The sequence below is a fragment of the Bombina bombina genome, chromosome 7 (genome assembly GCF_027579735.1).
Source record: "Bombina bombina isolate aBomBom1 chromosome 7, aBomBom1.pri, whole genome shotgun sequence".
Taxonomy (NCBI): Eukaryota; Metazoa; Chordata; class Amphibia; order Anura; family Bombinatoridae; genus Bombina; species Bombina bombina.
Window position 1 is genome coordinate 41,706,406 of NC_069505.1, and position 16,880 is coordinate 41,723,285.

Genomic DNA, 16,880 nt, shown 5'->3' on the forward strand with positions numbered 1-16,880 from the left:
CCTAATCCCTACTTGCTGATATTTGGATATTGACTTCTGCCTGCCTGACCTTGCCTGTAGCTTTTACCCTTTTGCTGATACTTGGATGCCGACTTCTGCTTGCCTGACCTTGTCTTTTGCCTATACCTTTTGCTGATATTTGGATGCCGACTTCTGCCTGCCTGACCTTGCTTTTGCCTTTACCTTTAAACCTTTTCTTTGATAAACAAAACCTGCTTAAAGGGACATTTTACTTTTACAAGCTGCAAAAGAGAACTTTGCCTTTCTGTTTATTATACACCTGCTTAAAAGGGACATTTACTTTTACAAGCTGCAAAAGAGAACTTTGCCTTTCTGTTTGTTATACACCTGCTTAAAAGGGACATTTACTTTTACAAGCTGCAAAAGAGAACTTTGCCTTTCTGTTTGTTATACACCTGCTTAAAAGGGGACATTTACTTTTACAAGCTGCAAAAGAGAACTTTGCCTTTCTGTTTGTTATACACCTGCTTAAAAGGGACATTTACTTTTACAAGCTGCAAAAGAGAACTTAGCCTTTCTGTTTGTGATAAACCTGCTTAAAGGGACATTATACTTTTACAAGCTGCAAAAGAGAACTTTTCCTTTGTTTTACAAGCCTGCTAAAGAGGACCTTTTTCAGAAGCTTCAAGTAAGAGCATTTCCTTTTTGTTCTTTGTACTACTTAAAGGGACGTTTTATCCTTTGTGGCTTTCCTGCATTCTGGAACAATATTCATTTTTGTTATCTTCTAATCTGCTTCCTGAGTGGGTCACGTCCTGGATATTTCTCAGTGTGCTAGCGTGTGCTTTCAATTCACGCTAGCAGTTGGGTTACATCCCGGATTGATTCCAGAGCGGCTGACATTACAAACGGGCCATAAAAATGGACCCCACTGAATTATCTATGGCCGTGGCTCACCAGGGACAGCTCTTGGGTTCTCATGCCACTCACTTGCAGTCTCTGGACACTAAACTTGATCAAATTACTGCTCTATTACAAAATTTGGTTGCTACCGCACCTCCCAATCCTAATCCCAATCCAAATCCGATTGAGGCATTACCTCCTCCGATTCCTAACAATCAGTCTCAGGTACAACTAAGTCCCAGGATACCTCTTCCGGATAAATATGATGGGAATCCTGAAGAATGTAGAGGTTTTCTGAATCAATGCCGTCTTCATTTCCGAAATAGCCCTACTCTCTTTGCTACTGCCTCTTCTAGAATCACGTTTCTTATTTCCTTAATGAAAGGAAAAGCCTTGGCTTGGGTGTCACCTTTGCTAGAAAAGAATGATCCTATACTGTTGGATGTTGATACATTTCTATCTACATTCTCAAACGTATTCGATAAACCTGGAAGGTCATCCGCTGCTGAAGCTACTCTCCTGGATTTACGTCAAGGAAATCAACCAGTCTCTCAATATGCAATTGAGTTCCGCACCCTTGCCTCTGAAACCACTTGGAATCAGGGAGCACTCAGAGCCGCTTTCCGTAAAGGACTTTCTGAGCGTCTCAAGGATGAATTGGTGTATCGTGAACTTCCAGAGTCCTTAGAAGCCTTAATAAATCTCTGTATCAGTCTCGACGCCAGGTTTCGTGAACGCCAACAAGAAAAGGATAGAACACAGAGGACTTCCACTCGAACTCCTTTTCGTTTAGCTCCTCGTTTTTCTAATCCAGTCACTCCAGCCTCTCCTACTACTGATCAGGCTGAACCCATGGAAGTAGGAAGTATAAAATTAACTGAGACTGAACGCTTAAGAAGACGGACTCTTGGCTTATGTCTGTACTGTGGCCTTAAAGGGCATTTATTAAGGGATTGTCCTACTAGGCCAGTAAAAGCCAGGGCTTAACTCTAGTCCAGGGAACTGAGTTAAGCCAAAATAGTGGTCATTCCCTATACAAGAAACTCTTTGTTCCAGTAACTCTTCTAATTGGACATAAGAAGATCTATACCCAAGCTCTAATTGATTCTGGTGCTGGAGGTGTGTTCATTGACTCTACATTTGTTTCTACTCATTCTATACCCTTACTAAAGAAGGAGTATTCCATTTCAGTCTCTACGGTCAGTGGAGATCCTTTGGGTTCTGGATACATTCAGTTTTCTACTCAACCCTTACTCCTCACCGTAGGAATACTTCATTCTGAGACAATTTGTTTCGATGTCATTCCCACTCCGCAATTTCCCATTATCTTGGGATTACCCTGGCTCCAGATTCACAATCCCATTTTTTCTTGGACTTTCGGTGAACTCACTTCCTGGGGATCTATATGCCAGACTAAATGTCTTCAAAAGATTACTAAGTTACCACTCACTATTGCTCTCACAGTTGAAACTCCGGAATCCTTACCTATGCATTACCATGACTTTGTGGATGTCTTCTCCAAAAAAGAAGCTGAACGTCTTCCTCCTCATCGCCCTTTTGATTGTCCCATTGATCTCCTTCCTGGGGCTGCCTATCCTCGAGGCAAGACATATCCACTTTCTAAACCAGAAAACATGGCTCTGGAAGAATATATAAAAGACAATCTGGCTAGAGGATTTATTCGACCCTCCTCTTCTCCTGTAGGGGCTGGTTTCTTTTTTGTGGGAAAAAAGGATGGCGGATTAAGACCCTGTATTGATTATCGTGGATTGAATCAGATTACCATCAAGAACAGTTATCCTCTGCCCCTTATTCCTGAACTTTTTACTTATCTTCAGGGAGCCACCATTTTCACCAAACTCGACCTACGTGGTGCATACAACTTGATCCGTATACGCAAAGGAGATGAGTGGAAGACTGCCTTTAACACTCGATTTGGGCATTATGAATATTTGGTCATGCCCTTCGGGCTATACAATGCTCCGGCGGTTTTCCAGCATTTTGTAAACGAGATCTTTCGTGATTTTTTGAATATTTTTGTTATCATATACCTGGACGACATCTTAATTTTTTCTCAGAACCCCCAAGATCATGTGCACCACGTCAAGAAAGTACTTCAACGTCTAAGAGAATTCCATCTGTTTGCTAAACTGGAGAAATGTTCTTTCCATCAAAAATCCATACCCTTTCTGGGTTATGTAATATCGGCATCTGGATTCGAAATGGACCCTACTAAACTTTCTGCCATTTTGGATTGGCCAAGACCTGATTCTTTGAAGGCTTTACAACGTTTCCTAGGCTTCGCCAATTATTACAGAAAGTTCATCAAGAATTTTGCTACTATTACTTCTCCTCTTACTTCTCTCACAAGAAAAGGACAAAACTGTAAAGTATGGCCGTCTGAGGCTATAGAAGCTTTTGAATCTCTCAAAGAAGCTTTTTCCTCAGCTCCTATCCTTCGTCATCCAAATCCTGAGTTTCAATTTATTCTGGAGGTGGATGCTTCCTCTGTTGCTGCTGGAGCTGTTCTGTCTCAACGAATACCAGAGACTGGAAGGATTCATCCTGTTGCTTTTTTCTCTAAAAAATTCACTCCTTCCGAATTTAACTATGACGTAGGGAATAAAGAGTTGCTTGCCATCAAAATGGCATTGGATGAATGGAGACATTGGCTGGAAGGTACTTCTTTGCCATTTACTATACTTACTGATCATAAGAACCTTCTGTATCTCCAAACAGCCAAACGACTAAATTCCAGGCAAGCACGCTGGTCATTATTCTTCTCTCGGTTTCACTATAATTTGTCTTACATACCTGGTTCAAAAAATATTAAAGCAGACGCACTTTCCAGACAATTTCAAGATACCCCAGTTCCTGAGTCTGGTACCATTCTCCAACCTCATGAAGTCATTGCCCAGTTAACAACTTCTTGGTTACAAGAATTACAGTCCGCTCAAGAGCATCTTCCTTTGTCCTGTAAACCTCCCGATGGTTTACTCTTTGTTCCTGAACGCCTTCGTTCCAAGATTTTATTTTGGGCTCATGATAGTCCCCTTTCTGGACATCCTGGCATCAGTATTACCACTCGAAACCTCAAACAACATGTCTGGTGGCCTACACTCTCTCAAGATGTGAAGGATTACGTCTCAGTATGCACACAATGTGCCATGAACAAAACTCCACGCCAACTTCCTTCAGGATTACTCCAACCATTGCCTATACCTCACCAGCCTTGGACTCATGTATCCATGGACTTTATTACCGATCTTCCCTTGTCCACTGGGAACAATACTATCTGGGTGGTGGTCGACAGGTTCACTAAGACGGCTCATTTTGTACCCTTGCCAGGATTACCATCTGCCAAAAGACTCTCTGAACTTTTTATTCTACATATTGTAAGAATCCATGGATTTCCTCTAGATATTGTTTCAGATAGAGGGGTACAATTCGTTTCTCGATTTTGGAGGTCACTTTGTAAACATTTTGGTACTACTATATCTCTCTCTACTTCTCACCACCCACAATCGAATGGTCAGACTGAAAGAGTAAACCAGTGTCTTGAAACATATCTTAGACATTATGTGGATCATTATCACTCTAACTGGACTTCTTACCTTCCTTTGGCTGAATTGGCTCATAATGCCCGGTACAATTCCTCCCTTCAGACTTCTCCTTTTCATGCAGCTTACGGATATCAGCCTAGGACATTCCCTTTGCATACTTCCTACACAGTGAATCCTGCTTCTGATCTTACAGCCCGAAGATTAACTCGACATTGGCAGAAGATACATCGTATTCTTTCTGTAACTTCTAGACGTTACAAGTTCTTTTCGGATCTTCGACGGAAGAAGGCTCCCAAATATCGCCCTGGTGATAAAGTTTGGATTTCCTCTCGATTTCTTCGCCTGAAACAACCTTCTAACAAATTGGGACCACGATATGTGGGTCCTTTCCGAATACTGGGTCAGGTATGTTCCACTGCTTATCGGGTAGCTTTACCCAAGTCTCTCAAAGTCCATCCGGTATTCCATGTTTCTCTTTTAAAACCTGTGATGATTAACAGGTATTCTAAGCCTTTTTCTAAACCTCCACCGTTATTGGTGCATGGACATCCTGAGTTTGAGATCAGCCATATTCTAGATTCCAAGTTGCGGGGCAACAAATTGTATTATCTCATTCATTGGAAGGGTTATCCAGTCACGGAACGTTCTTGGGAACCTGCTCATCAAGTAAATGCTCCTATATTGGTCAAGACCTTCCACAAGACTCATCCTGATAGACCTGGTCCTGTCCCCCGGAGGGGTCCTTGAGGAGGGGGTGCTGTCATGATTGCTTCCGTTCATCGCCGTGTCGCCGCGGCTCCCGGAACTTCTCTGTGCCTCTGACGTCATGTTGCTTAGCAACATGACGCTTTCTCTCACACCCCTCTGATGACGGTTACGCTCCTGCCCTTTAAATCTCGGCGGGAGATCTGAATCTGGGCCCGTTTGTTTGTTTCCCTGGATTGTGAGTACCATATCAATTTTGTTCTTTTGTGTACCGACTTCTGCCTGCCTGACCAAGCCTCTTGCCTAATCCCTACTTGCTGATATTTGGATATTGACTTCTGCCTGCCTGACCTTGCCTGTAGCTTTTACCCTTTTGCTGATACTTGGATGCCGACTTCTGCTTGCCTGACCTTGTCTTTTGCCTATACCTTTTGCTGATATTTGGATGCCGACTTCTGCCTGCCTGACCTTGCTTTTGCCTTTACCTTTAAACCTTTTCTTTGATAAACAAAACCTGCTTAAAGGGACATTTTACTTTTACAAGCTGCAAAAGAGAACTTTGCCTTTCTGTTTATTATACACCTGCTTAAAAGGGACATTTACTTTTACAAGCTGCAAAAGAGAACTTTGCCTTTCTGTTTGTTATACACCTGCTTAAAAGGGACATTTACTTTTACAAGCTGCAAAAGAGAACTTTGCCTTTCTGTTTGTTATACACCTGCTTAAAAGGGGACATTTACTTTTACAAGCTGCAAAAGAGAACTTTGCCTTTCTGTTTGTTATACACCTGCTTAAAAGGGACATTTACTTTTACAAGCTGCAAAAGAGAACTTAGCCTTTCTGTTTGTGATAAACCTGCTTAAAGGGACATTATACTTTTACAAGCTGCAAAAGAGAACTTTTCCTTTGTTTTACAAGCCTGCTAAAGAGGACCTTTTTCAGAAGCTTCAAGTAAGAGCATTTCCTTTTTGTTCTTTGTACTACTTAAAGGGACGTTTTATCCTTTGTGGCTTTCCTGCATTCTGGAACAATATTCATTTTTGTTATCTTCTAATCTGCTTCCTGAGTGGGTCACGTCCTGGATATTTCTCAGTGTGCTAGCGTGTGCTTTCAATTCACGCTAGCAGTTGGGTTACATCCCGGATTGATTCCAGAGCGGCTGACACCTATAATCTAACTCTATTGTTAGAGTTTTATCAGATAGTGTTTAGTCAAGACCCGATTGTGACAAAATCATATTGTACCTTTATTGCTCAGAATAGGCTATTAGGGGGCACTGACCTTTTGAGTGACTCGTGCTCTTACAGGAGTAGGGGGTAGAGGAATGGACAGAATCCACAAATGTAAGATCCTATTCATACTTACCCTAGCAGACCAGGGTAAGGAGGAACTGCATACTGAAAGGTGTGTCGTCACCTCACTTTCCTGCTGTTACCACCCTTTTCGAGACCTACCACCCCAGGTATGTTTCTAGTGCCATCACCTAAATGATTGCCTTAAATTCCGGTACTGAGTTGAGTCCCAGGGGATGTATCGTTCCTAAGCGGAAGATCCATTCTGCCTCCCATCTGAAGAGCATCTTGTCACGGTCCCCTCCTCTATCCGGTTTAGGGATATGATCTATTAGTATGATTCTGATGGATGCCACAGGATGCGATTTCATCAGACAGTGTCGTGCCACCGGTTGGTTGGAGTGTCCAGTTTCAAGGGCTTGTCTGATAGCCAGGCAGTGATTAGCCATTCTTTCTCGGATGGTTCCTCAAATCTTTCCCACGTAAAAAGAAGCACATGGACAGATTAGTAGATACACATGTTGTGTTGCAGGAGATAGAATACCGAATATTATAAATTTTATTCTTGTGTGGATGGTGGAATGTTTTTGTTGCTATCATTGAATTGCATGTAATACACCCAAGGCATTTATAACATCCCTTGATGTTAACTTTCTTTTCTGATTGATAGCATTGCTTGGGGTCAGTTTTTACCAGGAGATCTCTGAGCTTTGTGCCCCTTTTGTATCCTACCATTGGTTTGGTATTCCTAATGCAAGGTAGTTTTGTATCTGATGATAATAGAGACCAATGTTTTTTCACAATGTAACCCGTTTGCCTGTTATTTGGAGCAAATGTGGTGCTCATAATTATAGGTATAGGTACATTTTCCTGTGCCAAAGCACCACCTGAGGTTTCATAGTCTTTAACTTCATCCAAAATTTGATCCACCAAATCTCGCTTGTAGCCTCTCTCCAGGAATTTGTGTTTCATTAAATTTATCTGGGAGACCCCTGTTTCCCTATCTGTGTTGTTCCTTAGTGTTCTAATGAGTTGAGACTTAACAATTCCTTTAAATAATGACAGTGGATGGCAACTTTCTCCCCTAAATAGTGAGTTGCGGTCGGTGGGCTTAGTGTATAAAGTTGTTCCTAATGTATCCTGTGTGATGAAGATAGAAACATCAAGAAAGTGTATATTATGTTCCTCCACATTCATTTTAAATCTCACTGTGGACTCTGTATTGTTGATTTTATTGAACCATGTATCTAATGTGTTCCTACCCCCTATCCAGATCAAAATGATGTCATCAATAAATCTTTTATAAAAGATGATAAAGGGTTCAGGGTGTGACCATAAGTGTTGGTTCTCAAATTCGGACATAAAGGTGTTGGTATAGGCTGGGGCCATATTAGAGCCCATGGCTGTTTCTGTAAGTTGAACATAATAACTATCTTCAAATCAGAAGTAGTTTCTCTTAAGGCATAATTCAATCAGGGATAGGACAAATTCAATTGGTGGACCACTATATTCTTAAAATTTTAATAGGTGTTCTTTGATTGCTTTTAGTCCCTTTTCATGCAGAATAATTGTATATAAATTATTGACGTCAAGGCTAACCAGTAGATCACCTTCTTGTATCTGTACTGTGGCTTGTTGTTTAATAAGATCATTTGTGTCTAAAGAAAAGACCTCATGTTCTTGACCATAGGTTACAATAAAGTGTCTACATATTGGGCCACAGGTTGAAAAAAGGGAACCCCTGGCTGACACAATGGGCCTACCAGGGGCTTTGTGTAGTGATTTGTGAATTTTCTATATTGTATATAAAATAGGGGTAATCGAGCAGTGCAAAATTCTCTAGTTTGTTCACTAACATATCCCTGTGTAAATCCCATCCAGATGGTATCATCAAGTTCATTTTTATAAGGAAATGTTGGGTCAAACGTTGACCTTTTATATGTCAATGTGTCTGCTAATTGATGGACAATGTCTTCACGATAATCGGTGTAGTTCATAAGGACTATGGCCCCTCCCTTATCCGCTGGGCGAATGATTAGTGTAGGGTCTGATTGTAGTGATTTGATAGCTTTCTGTTCATCACTGGAAAGATTATTTTTCCATTTGATTCTACCCTTTCTGTTTCCATGTCTTGTGTAATAAGTCTAATGAATGTTTTGATTGTGGGACTACAATTACTGGGTTCAAAACTACTAGTTTTTTTGCATTTAGTTGGAACAGTATTGGGGGCCACTGGAGTGTATTGAAAGTGTTCTTTAATTTTGAGTGATCTTTGGTATTTAAATATATCCATCTTGAGATCTAATTCAGAAATTCCCTGGCTTGGAATAAATGATAGACCTTTTTTAAGCAGTTTACTCTCAGTGGACGTGTGTGTGAACTCAAATGAATAACAATATTCCCTACCACCCCCTGCGGGGGGTCTGTGCCTTGTATTTCACCCTCCTAATATGGGGCCTGTGATGTTTCCCCCTCTGGACCTCGTGGTAACCCCTAAAAAAAATTGGGGCTCCTAAATTGTCCTTGTGGTTGTTCCGTATACTGTGAGGTATGGGGTGGGGTGAGGGAATCAGTGTGTGTGGATAAATCTCTAACCATGTCTGAAGATTCAGCCCCGCTTTTATTAACGGTATCGAATCTTACCCTGCCCTGGTGTTGTCGGCTCTTAGGTTGATATATATATATATACAGGTGGCCCTCGTTTTACAACGGTTCAATTTACACCGTTTCAGAATAACAACCTTTTTTCCCAGTCATGTGACTGCTATTGAAAAGCATTGAGAAGCAGTGCATTTATTAAAATAGCCAGTAGGTGGAGCTGTCCGCTTGTGTTGCAGCAAAGCCAAGCAAGCTGAAATTAATCAGTTTAACCAGACCTGAGCTATCGAGCAGATTTCAAAGGAACAAGATCTTCCTGTCTATAAATCAGTCCAGATTGGAAAGCATAGAAAGAACTGTTTGCAGAAAAATGCAAGTGAAGTCTGTGTTGTGTGATTATTTTATTAGGTTTATAATGCTGTTTAGCATTTAAAGTCTTCATTTCAAAGCTTTAAAAATAATGTATTAGGTGTTACTTATGACAATTTTGAGAGGGGCCTGGAACCTATCTCCATCACTTCCCATTGACTTACATTATAAACTGGGTTTCAATTTACAACCATTCCTTCTGGAACCTAACCCGGCGTAAACCAAGGGCTACCTGTATATATATATATATATATATATATATATATATACACAGTATCTGTGTGTGTACATATGTGTTTATGTATTTAAATTTGTATATATGTATTTATAGACATATATATACACATAAATACATTTTAAGTAATGTAAATATTTCACATTTAAATGTTCTTTACACGGTGGAACATTTTCTAAGTATTTTAAAATAGATATTTATATATATCTGTATATAGCTATACCTATATATATTCATATAGATATATAGGTATAGATATATATTTTTTCAAAAAACAATTATATATATATATATATAAATATATATATATATATATATATATACTGTATATATATTTATGTGTGTGTATTTTTGAATAAATAAACATTTTCTGCAATGTGAAGAACATTGGAATGTGAAATATTAATATTTCATGTCTGGTTAGCGCACTTCAAAAAAAAAACGTGATCGGGTATGCGCAACTTGTTGGGTGCTAGTCTTTTTCCATTTTTCATGCTCCATTAAAGTCTATGGGGAAATACGTTAACATGGTCACGATATTCTAAGTTTACTTTTTCCAAGAGTCGGTTTAGCACTCGTGTGGAAACTTTTTACTTTCACTTGTAATAAACGCGCAAAAAGCTTACTTCTAGCGGCAGGGCCACCACTAGAAATTTTATGGGCTGATCAATGGTTAAATAAGGGGCCCCAAAATTTCTAGTGGCGGCCCTGTCGCTAGAAGTAAGCTTATTTAACCATTGATCAGCCCCCCCCCCCCCCCCTTGACGTGCAATTTTTGACCAAGTGATTAAAACATATATGCACTTAATTCTTAAGTGTAGTCAAACTTGGAAATGTTGTAAAGGTAGTAACACACAAACACAGAAACGCACAGACACACTCATACACTGAAACACATACTCACACATAAGGATTCACATATAGACACTCTAGCAGACACGCAAAGAAAAACACACAGACACTCAGACACAGACACTCAGCACTTGTTTACGTTGACCTGACAAGTAATGAGGTAGACTATAGTTTAGTCAAAAAAGGAGACTTACAAGACAAAATATGGAGTTCTGATTATCTTTTTGTCAAGGAAGATGCCAACTTTATGATGACAACAGCATGCAGTGGCTGAAAGGAAGGATCCTGAACTGCCTAAACAATAATTCAAAGGTTAAGTGGTGGATTGGTGACTTCCGGAAAGGTCTCATTAGTGTCAAATTCTGTAAGAAGGTGTGAATAATCAGTAGTAAGGTCAAAATGTCCTAAAAAGGAACAAACAATGGGGACACAAACAAACTCAAACTTGCAGATACACCCAAGGAAACACCCACAGAGACAGCCTCAGAAAACACACAAAAACATACACACAAAGAGAGACACCCACAGAAAACACAAAAAGACATACATGCACGCACACCCTCACTGAGATATCTACAGAAAACACACAAAGATATGCACACACACACCTTCACAGAGACACCTACAGACAATACACAAACATATGCACACACCATCACAGAGACACCCAAAGAAAACACAGACATATGCACACACCCTCACAGAGACACCCACAGAAAACACAGACATACATACACACACACACACACTTACAGAGACACCCACATAAAATGCACAAAGAAATATGCATATACCATCACAGAGACACCCAAAGAAAACACAGAGACATATGAACACAGTCACACCATCACAGAGACACCCAAAGAAAACACACAGACATATGCACACACCCTCACAGAGACACCCACAGAAAACACACAGACATATGCACACACCCTCACAGAGACATCCACAGAACAAACATACATACACACACACATACACACTCACACACACCCTTACAGAGACATCCACATAAAACACACAAAGACATACACACCCACCCTTACAGAGGCATTCACAGAAAATACACAGGCATACATACACACACACACACACACACACACCCTCACAGAGACACCCACAGAAAATGCACAGACATACACACACACCCTCACAGAGACATCCACAGAAAATGCGCAAAGACATACACATACACCCTCACAGAGACATCCACAGAAAATGCACATAGACAGACCCACACACCCTCACAGAGAGACCCACAGAAAAAGTACATACACTCTCAGAGACACCAACAAAAGCACAGACATAAACATAGACACCCACAGAAACACTCACAGGAGTTACATTTCTGCACATTGCCATCCCCTAAATTAACAATGTGCGACATGTATGATTAAAAAAATAGCAGAAATTAAGAGATCACTTTTTAAAGAATCATATTTGTAAATGTGCAAACAAAAATACTTCTGTGAATTCAAAATTGTACATTAATGATCTGTCAGAATGGGTAGATGAAGAAAAGTACTTTTAAAAAGTTGACATCTGTTTGGGGTCCCCCCCCATTTTCCCCAACCAAGAGAACCACTTCAACTCTGGTGTACAAATGTTCCCATCGGTCAGCTATACCTATGGATTTAGAAAATGCTGTACTCTATATGGTCTTGGTGGAACCATAAGCTGTGGTACTAAAATGCAGGATATAGGCTTGTTTTTTCTATGTATTTCAAAATTAAGTCAGCTATAGTGTAAACTCACCAGTGTTAAAGAGATACTAACCCCAATTTTTGTCTTTCATGATTCAGATAGAGCATGCAATTTTAAGCAATTTTCGAATTTACTACGATTATCAATTTTTTTTCATTCTTATGCTATCTTTATTTGGAAAAAAAATGCATCTAAGCTAAGGAGCCAGCCAATATTTGGTTCAGACTGCTGGACAGCACTTGTTTATTGGTGGGTGCATTTAGCCACCAATCAGCAAGCATAACCCAAGCTGTGAACCAAAAGTCGGCTTCTAAACTTACATTCTTGTTTTTTAAATAAAGATAGCAAGAGAATGAAGAAAAATCGATAATAGGAGTAAATTAGAAAGTTGCTTAAAATTGCTGCTCTATCTGAATCATGAAAGAAAAAATTTGTGTTCAGTTCCCATTTCAAACACTGAGCAATCTTAACCTGAGAGTATAATATTTTATGCAGATGTAAAAGTCTTAGATTAAATGCCTTCTGGCATCTGGAAAGTCCTTGCATAAAGGGGCAGTAAACTGGAATGTAATTAATAAATACATATATATATATATATATATATATATATATATATATATATATATAAATTAAAAAATCATATTTGCCAAAAGGACACCTACCATTTGTGTATTGAAGAGGAAACATTTCTGCATGGTTTTAAATATAGAATTTCTACAGCATTGTCAAATAATCATAAATACACTGCTGCATATTGCCAAAAAAACCCTGGCCCCACCATACAGCTACCACACTGAAGTTACAATCTGAAATTGCACAAAGAAATAAAAAAATATTTACTTAGTAAGTCCTACCTACTCTGCAAATAAACATGATCTGCTGTCGGACTCAGGCACACACTGTACAAACTGAGATGCCAAGTATGTCCCACACTGTGCATAGTGGTTTAGTGCACACTCAGAAATCCTCTCAAATGCTAATGCTTTACTACTTGTAATGACATTTCCCGCGCTCAATAGCACTCTGGTGGTTGCCAAAATTATACAAGAAAAAATTAATAATAGTTGTGCTTGCCTCATGGACCCCCCTGGCCCAGTGGGCCCCTGACAGGAGTCACCCCTTTCACTCCCTGATGGTGGCCCTGTCTAGCGGAGTTAACATGCGGGTGGGAGCACAGACTCCGCTCTGCTCATAATCTAGCCCTAAATGTGATGTTTTTTCAGTTCCTCTTTGGGGATGTAGTAGATGCTGTAGGATACTGAAACCTGAACCTACAATATTTTAAAAAGGAGCTTATTTATATCTGACCATAACTGACCACAGTAGAGGAGGCAAGACAAACACGTAAAGCTTTTCAAGGAGTGTGTCCCTAGTCTGCAAAAAGATACAAACTGTGCTAAGAAAAGGAAATTTAAATGCTTTTTAAAACGTATTTTGTGTACCGATCTTTTGCAATGCAGCACTTATTTGCTGATATATATATATATATATATATATATATATATATATATATATATATATATATATATATATATATATATATTACTGTAGTGGCCCTTTGAATGGGCATTAAGGTCATTTTTTTATTTGTTCATCAGACATGATTCACAGCATTACAAAACATCTGTATGTAAAATAAAATTTAAAAGCATTCAAAACTGTTATTTTGTTAGTAAAATACAGTGTCCTCCACTAATATTGACATCTTAGGTAAATTTGAGCAAAGTAGGTTGTGAAAAGTTGTCTTTATTGTTTAACCTTTTGATCTTTTGTTTAAAAAAATACACAAGAATACTCTGCTCTCATGCATATCAAAGAGTTGCAAACACAACACAGGTTTGTCCAAAAAAATTATTGGCAACCCTATAAATTCATATGAGAAAAATATATTTTAAGTATATTCCCATAGATATTTTAAATATGAGGTAACACATAGGCCAAATTCCCTTTGTCATTCATCACAATTGGTAAGACCAAGGAATATAGCTGTGATGTGCAACAAAAGGTTGTTGAGTAAAATGGGAAGTGGCTTTAAGAAAATAGCAAAAGCATTGAAAATCCCCATTTCCACCATTATGACAATAATTAAGACGTTCCAGTCAAATGGAAATGTTATGAATTAACCCGGAGCAGGACATCTGTCTATATTGTCTCAACACACTGTGAAGAGTATGGTTCAAGTGGCCAAAATATCTCAAATGATCACAGCTGGAGAATTGCAGGTTAGTTGCGTCTTGGGGTCAGAAAGTCTCCAAAACTACAATCCAACGTCACCTACATCACTACAAGTTGTTTGCCTCTATTCTCATCCAAAATTAAACTCAAGCATCTTCAGTTTTCCGGACTCTACTGGAACTTCAAATGGGATCGGGTTCTATGATCAGATGAAACCAAAATAGAGTTTTTTGGTAATAAACACCAGAGGTGGGTTTGGAGCAAACAGAGAGGTAGCGATATGGAAAAGTACCTCATGCCCACGGTTAAATATGGTGGCGGCTCTTTAATGTTTTGGGGCTGTTTTTCTGCCAGAGCACATGGGCATTTTGTTAGGATACATGGCATCATTGACTCTATCAAATATCAACAGATATTAAATGAACACCCGACTGCCTGTGCCTGAAAGCTTAAAATGAGCGGCGGTTGGATCTTCCAGCAGGACAAGGATAAAAAACATACATCAAAATCAACACAAATTTTTTTACTGACCACAAAATCAAGGTCCTGCCATGGTCATCTCAGTCCCCTGATTTGAACCCCATAGAAAACCTGTGGGGTGAACTGAAGAGGAGAGTCCACCAGCGTCAACCTTGAAATTTGAAGGATATGGAAAGATTCTGCATGGGAGAATGGTCTCAGATCCCTGGCCATGTATTCTCCAACCTCATCAGGCATTATATGAGAGGTAGCACAAAGTATTGACTAAAAAGGTGCCAATAATTGTGTCATACATATATTTAATTGTTTGATGCATGAGAGCAGAATATTTGTGTGTATTTTTTTAACAAAAGTTTAAAAGGTTAAACAATGAAGACAATTTTCACAGCCTTCTTTGCTCATATTTACCAAGAGTGTAAATATTAGTGAAGGGCACTGTATGAATTGTTTTGCAGACCTGGGACACACCCCTTCAAAATCCTCTTAAAGATTTTTTTGATCTTTTTTCCATTACTGTGCCCAATTAGGGGCAGATATAATGAGCTTCTGCAAGTATCAAGCGATCACAGTGCAGCATGCAGGAGGTGCAGGGTTCTGCATTTCACAGGATGCACTCCAGCCTTTCTGTTTTTGAATTAAGTAAAATTAAACTTTTTACATGGGATGGGAATTTTTAGATCAATGTCCCTTTAAGGTCTGGTGTGTTAGAATGTTCTTGAAAATACTGAAAATACTTTAGTCACTGTGTGTCTCATTTACAAAATGCTGCATAATAAAAGGCTGCTGATAGTTCTATACGTTTCCTTTTTCATACTCTTTGTACTGTCCAGTTCTATTCCAGTAGCGAAGAAGATATTTCCGTTCTTCTGCAGTTCCATATTCTATTAATATTAATCTGTCATGTTTGTTCTCAGCATTTCTAGATTCATGTCACATATTAGTGATGTCATTTGGCTTTTTAGACTAAGTTTATCATTTATTTTAAAGCATTCAAATCCCTCAAAATAACTCAAAAGAGATGTAGCAGTAGGACAGTGGTAGAGAAGGTAAAGGAATGAGCACAATTATTTTTTATGCTGTTTATATATGCACTTATAGACACACTTTTTTGTCCTTTGTGGCGTCTGAAAGAGATTTTAAAATCTATTACAGATTATTGTGTTTTGCTAAATGTATCTTTCTGTTCTGAGATGTTTTTTTTATGCTTAAAAAGCCATATCACTATCTATTATCTTGGCTAATCAGCCAATGAGCAGTCAGTATTTAAAGGGAATCATGAAAGGGGTTTATTTCATGATTCAGATAGAGTATACAATGTAAAACAACTTTTTCATTTACTTCTATTATAATTGTTTTTCGTTCTCTTGGTATCCTTTGTTGAAAAGCAGTGACTACATTTCTAGAGCACCAAATTGCAGCAGTTTTGCAAGAATGTTATCCATTTGCAAGAACACTTTTTCCTGCCATATAGTGATCCAGATGATACCTAGGTAGCTTTGCAACACATATAATAGAAGTGAATATGAAACTTTTTTTAAATTGGTATGCTTTGTCTGAATCAGAAATTATTTTTGGGTGGTTTCATGTCCCTTTAAAGGGACACTGAACCCAATTTTTTTTTCTTTAAGGATTCAGATAGAGCATGAAATTTTAAGCAACTTTCTAATTTACACCTTTTATCATTTTTTCTTTGTTCGCTTGGTATCTTCAATTGAAAAGCAGAAATATAAGCTAATTAGCCGGCCCAGTTTTGGTTCAGCACCTGGGTAGTGCTTGCTGCTTGGTGGATAAATGTAGCCACCAATATGCAAGCACTATCCAGGGTTCTAAACCTAAAATGGGTCGGCTCCTAAGCTTTACATTCCTGCTTTTAAAATAAAGATAAAATTGATAATAGGAGTAAATTAGAAAGTTGCTTAAAATTCCTTCTCCAATCTGAATCATGAAAGAAAACATTTGGGTTTAGTGTCCCTTTAAGGCACAGTTGTACTCCCTGTACAAAATCAAACCTTAATTAACATAAACGATATTCTTGCAAAA